This window comes from Coptis chinensis, chromosome 8, assembly GCF_015680905.1.
Source record: "Coptis chinensis isolate HL-2020 chromosome 8, ASM1568090v1, whole genome shotgun sequence".
NCBI classification, from domain to species: Eukaryota; Viridiplantae; Streptophyta; class Magnoliopsida; order Ranunculales; family Ranunculaceae; genus Coptis; species Coptis chinensis.
In genome coordinates, this window is record NC_141463.1 from 74,053,039 (window position 1) to 74,059,712 (window position 6,674).

Here is a 6,674-nt window from a genome sequence, read left to right on the forward strand (position 1 = left end):
ATTAGTTTATGTGGATACGACCCTACTTAGCGTTATACTATTCATTAAATATTAAGTAGGAATTAAATTATTGAATTTAAGTGCGATTTACAATGATATTGGCATTAACCAATCATTTGCACTCGATCAAGGATCTTGAGACAATTGTTTGTTTTTAGAACTCCAAATAATTGGATTAGAACCATAGAATACACATAGGCTAGTTGTTGATCTTTTATCAAAAGGACATCCTGCTCAATCAACATCAGAAAATGCTCTGACTTGTGTTGTACCATTTTGTAATTTGATGCCTTGTTGTATTGATCATTTTAAGTATTCAAGTATTCTCTTTGTTGTAGCAAGATGAGTACTTCTTGGATGCTGCATGAATTGACAAACTCGATTCACTGAGAAACTGATATCTGCACTACACCAAAAAAGGCATTTACTAACGGTTATATCCGTTACTTATATTTTTACTAACGGTTATATCCGTTAGGATCATGAAGTTCTTCTTAGGCCAAATTTGTAACGGATATAACCGTTGAAGTATAATAATTTTAATAACAGGTTATATCTGTTACAATTTTGTTTTTGTAAATGATCCTAACTATTGGTGGCCCGATTAAAATTGTCATTTCTAACGGATATATCCGTTAGTAATGGATTTGATATTTACTAACTATTGTTTGTAACGGAAATATCCGTTACTAATGGTCGATATATTTTTTAAAAAAATCAATTTTAATTTTGGGGATACTTGCAAGAAATGCAATTAGTACTCCCATGACTTTGGGTTGGCCTCCACTTTCTACCAAATCTTAGCAATCAACAACTTTTATAAAAAATAAATAAAAATTAACCAAGTAATAACAATATAAAACCACTTATATTCATCCACAAATTACAAAAACTCTACTATTCAAATAATTTAACAAATATATATACTACAACCTCAACGATGAACTTCAAACAATACTTCTAGTGTATTTTATTCATCCAAAACTCATGTATTTAACCAAAACATTCTATTCATCCACAGGCTATACCAAATTGTACAAAAAACAACTAGCAAATGGTAAGTAGTACAATGCTTGAATAAAACTCAAAGATTCCCAAAACTAGAATTTCATGTCGATTGTTGCATGTAATTCCATTAGAAGCCGATTCCACAAGACCTACATACACACAATAGTATAAAACACTTAACAAGCAAGTCTAACTCGTCATTTAATAGAAAGTGGCTCTCACATAATTTGTCATTTATAACAATACATCACATATAGACATGAAGCCAACCTTAAAAGATGATGAATGTTGTACTAGGTTTAAGCAGAAAATAGTGCGTGATACTATTAAGAAAATAAAAGTGATAATCTAACTATTACATAAATAAAGCAAAAGATATTGATATGTACCTTGAGAAGCATACCATAGTCAATTAGAGGAATTTAGCTCACAAATCTCCATGTCTTCCATAAAATCTGGAAAAAAAAAAAAAAAAAAAAAAAAAAAAAAAAAAAAAAATGTCATCTCAATTAGCGTACTTTTTCAAGCAACCATGACCTCACTATTATGAGGTGAATATTCCCCCTTCAACTAACTTAAGTATTTTGTCATATATTTCCTTAACATTCTCTCCAATAAACTTAAATTTCGAACACAATTTAACAATTAATGGCATGCATGGTAAAGATTTTCTACCAGGTTAGCATTCAATTTAAAACTTATTTGTATAATGATATCATCGGTCCCCCTTATTAGTGTCATTGTATTTGTTAATCTTGCTTCATCCCACTTAAGATCATAGTTCACGATTTCAGAATTGTCGATATTCTAAGATTCAAAAACCAGAATTCGACATAAGAGTGGTACTTTGGCCAACCTCTAATAGAAATCTAACCCACTTCAAAATCACCGAGGGAAAGCCATGCACCAAAGATATAGACTTCACATATAGCAGTAAGAAACTAATCACATTCAAAAGTAGTATAATAGAACAGTGAGCTAAATAACTAACATAGTGAGCTAACTACTACCCAATGCAAAGTAAATTGGATGGTATTACAACCGACTTGTCCAAGAAGTAGATCACGTACATACACACCCATAGTCGTCAGTCTGCCATTTGATCCCGGGCACCATTCTTGGTGAAAACCATAATTGTAAGCTCGTAAGAAACACCACTAAAGCAAGAATAGAGCATCTAAAATACATGAAATTTGACATTGAGCCAATAAATACCTTCCCTTTGATATTGAGCTCAAACTTGCCTCATGCCTCGTGTCTGACCCTTTCTACCCATGTTAGACTCGTGTCTATCTCATTAAAAAGCAAACACATGCTATTTATAAACAATGAAACGGAATAAACAATACCTCGTCATCTTTGACATAAAAATCAAACCATATCCATAATGTTTTTGGGCCTATGCATATATCACAAGTAGAGAAATCCGAAAACAAACAACATATCAATTTTTACTATCCAAATAAAAACATACGATGTGTGAAAAGATAATACACTTTACAACATAAAATTAGATAAATAACATATTGAAAAGTCAACAACAAAAAGCTCAAAACTAAGTAGATTCAAAAAAATCATCTAATTCTTTTCAATGATCAAAACATAATAGAATCTAATGAAAAGCGGGAGCAGGTCTAATAGAGGTTAAAGAATAATACACGCTCCAAAATGCAAAGATAATCATGTAAATAAAAGCAGAGAAGAAAAATCACTAGTAATATTCACAATGTGAAACAATAGCATGAAAACATGGAGGTTTCCCATTTAAGTATTTGCTTGCTTTAGAAAACTTGAAATCCATGAAGGGCAAGTTCACCTTATAAGTGTCCACTGGCATGACTAAAACTTGATCAAACCAAATCACTCCTTTTCTAGTCATCGTCAAACATGAAGTCTTGAATTATGGTATGTTCCTTTAGCTACCAATAGAAACTCCACTTTTGTCAATTTGAAACATCATATTTGTAAGAGAACAAAAATAAAAAGCAATGAGAAAAAACAATTGCCAATGGCGTAAGAAAGTATTATCAATGTAGATGTACTTATACAAGTGAAGCTCACATGAGGTAATCCCTCCATGTCCATTTGCACCTACCAAAAAAACTGAAATGTTGATCGACTCCAAAGACTTAACATGCATAACCACTTTGTAGGTCTTTCCTTGTTTGATGTTCTACCATGTAAAATTTATACATGCATAAGAATGAAAACGGTGAAGACTCTAATAAAGTATTAAAGCCTTATATTCAAATGAGGAATTAAGCATGTTGGATCTACCAATGCCCAACATGTGATTAATACATCAAGATAATATATCATCTATAAATTACAAAACAATTGAGCCAAAGAAAATCAATCTTTTGTTGTAGTTTGATGCATAATAAAAGAAACTTATATGGTACTAGACTATTTCTAGATATCACCCTATTACTAAATCATGAAAGTTTAAAATGGTAGAGGTAAACCCATTTTGGATGTGGGCATCCAGATAAAGGTTTAGAATGAGGTATCACCTCAGGGCTAGAAAGTTCATAATAAAATAAAATGAACATCCAATGTCCCATTCACAAAGACTAGTGTTATCCAACGGAGGAGAGAGAAAGAGGACATTCTAATTAAAGTTAGATATAAAATTGGACAAAAAATTACCAAAGAACATATATGAATAAAGAAATAAATGAATATTAGTGTAAAACAAAATTTGGTGTTCCCATTTTTGGAAAATTATTTCAAAATGAAACCAAAGAACATGCTTTTCATGAATGTATGTAGTGCAAACCCAAGTTTTAAACATTACCATTGGAACACAATCTTTCCAAACATTTTTAAAAAAATATATGTTTTCATTTTCTATTTCACATTTAAATTTGAAATTCTTTTCAAATGTCTAAGATAGTTCACTCCCTTATAACTTCAAATATTCCAAAAGTTAACATGCTAATAACCACCAGATTTACCACTTTAGTTTTCGCATCACTCTAATCCAAGACACTTAATGATAGGAGCACTCCAAAGTCCAAACCTCCCACCATGCAGGGATTCTTTTCTTATAATGAATGTGATGTGGTGCACAAGTATCCATAAAACAAAAAAATTCAAAACATAAACCTTATGGAGTGTACATGATTGCATAAATGCTAATTTGATTGTGTTATTAAAACCGCTTTCCCAAAAACTATGATTCCAAGGAAGAAAAGTATATAATCCAAAGTTTGATTATATTATGCTTATATTCATGCTCGAGATAAAGTGAGGATGGTGAGTACTTTCAACCTCCTCCAAGGTGCTTCCCCATTGAATGAATAGCATCCCCTTCAAAAGAACTCCAAAAGAACTCCAATTCCAAGTAGTTTACCCAAGGTGCAAAGAACAGACCGTGATTGCCTTGAACAACTTGTCACAAACTTGAATGACATTCAAGTTTGGGCCAAGAAAACAAGTTGTCCTCGATGTGAATGTCCCATGCCAAGGATATAATGTCCCGACACACTCCCATCCCTAGGAAACAAACTATAACTAGAATAATAATCTAAAAAGAAACCCAAAAGATGTGGATGTGTTTGGTTATCCGAGAATCATACCTAGTAAAGGACATAAGAGCCATTCCCAATGTAGGAGAAACAAAAGAAGGAATAAATAAATCCTGCAGCCAAAAATTAATGAAGCGAGAGAGAATTTGGATTTTGGAGTACACATTTTGAAAGTATGAAGTTATATTGGTCTTCAATTCTCCACGATTTCAAGTACTTTCTTATCCCACTCTCTAAATGCCTTGTGGTGGATCAATTTTCTACTTCTCCATTGGATAATAAACAATTAAACGATGAAGCACCAATGACTAGTATGGTAACCACTTAAGGATGCCAATTTGCAAGGTTCACTTGCACAATTTGTCTTGATGGTTCATATCCTCATCCACTTTGTAACTTTAGTTACCTTTCCATGGGAGACCAGGGTATAAGCATATAGTAACACAAAACTTCATCTTTAGCATTAACTTTAAGATGATTGTTAAGGGATCATGATGCTAATTTTCATAAAATTATGAAGGAGAAGAACATCCTGCATGCTCGAATCAACCATTGTGAGCAAATATTAGCATCCCCTTTGGTTGTGATATTTAGATAATATCATACTCATCCTTGGCTATAGTACTACTATCCTATTTTCTTCCTATTGTGATATTTAAAAACAAAACAAAGAATTTACAAACTACAAAATAGTTTCAACAAATATGAATATCCTAAAGCCTTTCGTAGCAAACAAACATCCGATAATGACTATTTTAAACCAAAATGACCTACACTTTATTAAAAAATAATCAAAACACCTTCACATTGTTATAGCAATAAAAATTTGCCCATGTATCCAAAAAGATTGTTGTGGTAACATCACCGATAGGAGTCCATAATAGACCACAATTTGTCGCTATCACAACAAATAGTAGAAGGAACCTATTTAGATAGAAATCAAAGGGTAAACAAGTATGAAAACATTAACTTGATGAATGATCGGTGGAACTCTCAGTCTCCGCTTACTTTATCTTTAAGAGTGGATCCACCAAATGGGTCTTTAAGTTGTGGACTCGGATGAGCCAATAACAAAGCATTTATAAACCGGTCTTCATTTTAAGTCCGGTTACTAATCGAAAGAATGGGAAAAATTACTTCAAATAACACTTACAATGCTTAGAAATTACTTCAAAAATTACTTTCTTAGTTTAGAAATGCCATTGACAAGAAAGTAAAACCACAATTAAAGATAGATGATTACCACATCATCAAGAGCAAGTCCGTAGAAGAAGTCGCGGTTGCCTCCTATTACCACATACACCACCAACATCTGTAATCCCATTGATGAACTCCTCGTGTAGTTGCATGCCTTGCGTGAAGATCATGAACACATAAAAGATTAAGTTAAAGAATTTTTACATAAATCAAAGATAGAAATTAGTTCGAAATACCAAGCAATTTATTATGGTTTTACCTAGAATTCAACGAACCCATAATAACGAGAGAAATAATTAGAAAAATCAATTGAAATATACTAGTGAGATACCAATAAACCTTGGTTATCTTTTTGTTATTTATTTATTTTTTTCCTAAAAAATTAGGCGTACAAATGAAATTAATTTGGCGCCCAAAATGGCCCTATTGTAGGAAGAGATATGCATCTTGGCCCAAACTCGTAGGAGAGGGAAAAATCCGGCGGTTTTGAAAACATTGAAAAATATTGAAACATGGTGTAGAGGAAATTATGTAGTCTTGTTTTTCCTCAAAAACAATTAAAACTTTCGAAATAGACAAGAACAATAATCTTTATCTCCTTGTCATTTCAACATCCTAAAACAAATGAAATCTCTAAAGCTTTCATTGCATAGATGGAAATATTATAATCAATGTCAAAATCTTTTGAACTTCCTATGATGGAAATCATCCATATTCTTTATGGTGTATGTCGGGTAAACTCGTTTTTTTGGTAGTGATGGATAAGCTTGGGATAGTATAAATCCAATGTCAACTAAAATTGTCATTAAGGCTTCATACCACTCTCTCGGTGACTGTTTAAGACCATATAAGGATTTGTGAAGCTTGCAAATATGAGTAGGTTTAAGTGAATCAACAAAGCCAGGTGGCTGAACCATATGAACCTCATCATTCAATGTT

At 32.3% G+C, this 6,674-nt stretch overlaps 1 long non-coding RNA gene across 1 annotated transcript; it reads right to left on the bottom strand.

The window, feature by feature from the left end:
- Positions 1-941: 941 nt before the first annotated feature.
- On the bottom strand, positions 942-1,486 carry LOC147482961 (uncharacterized). The gene is made up of 2 exons (XR_015203732.1): positions 1,398-1,486; positions 942-1,157 (listed from the first exon to the last, which is right to left on the bottom strand). It is a non-coding gene; the product is annotated as an uncharacterized LOC147482961 (long non-coding RNA).
- Positions 1,487-6,674: the final 5,188 nt, after the last annotated feature.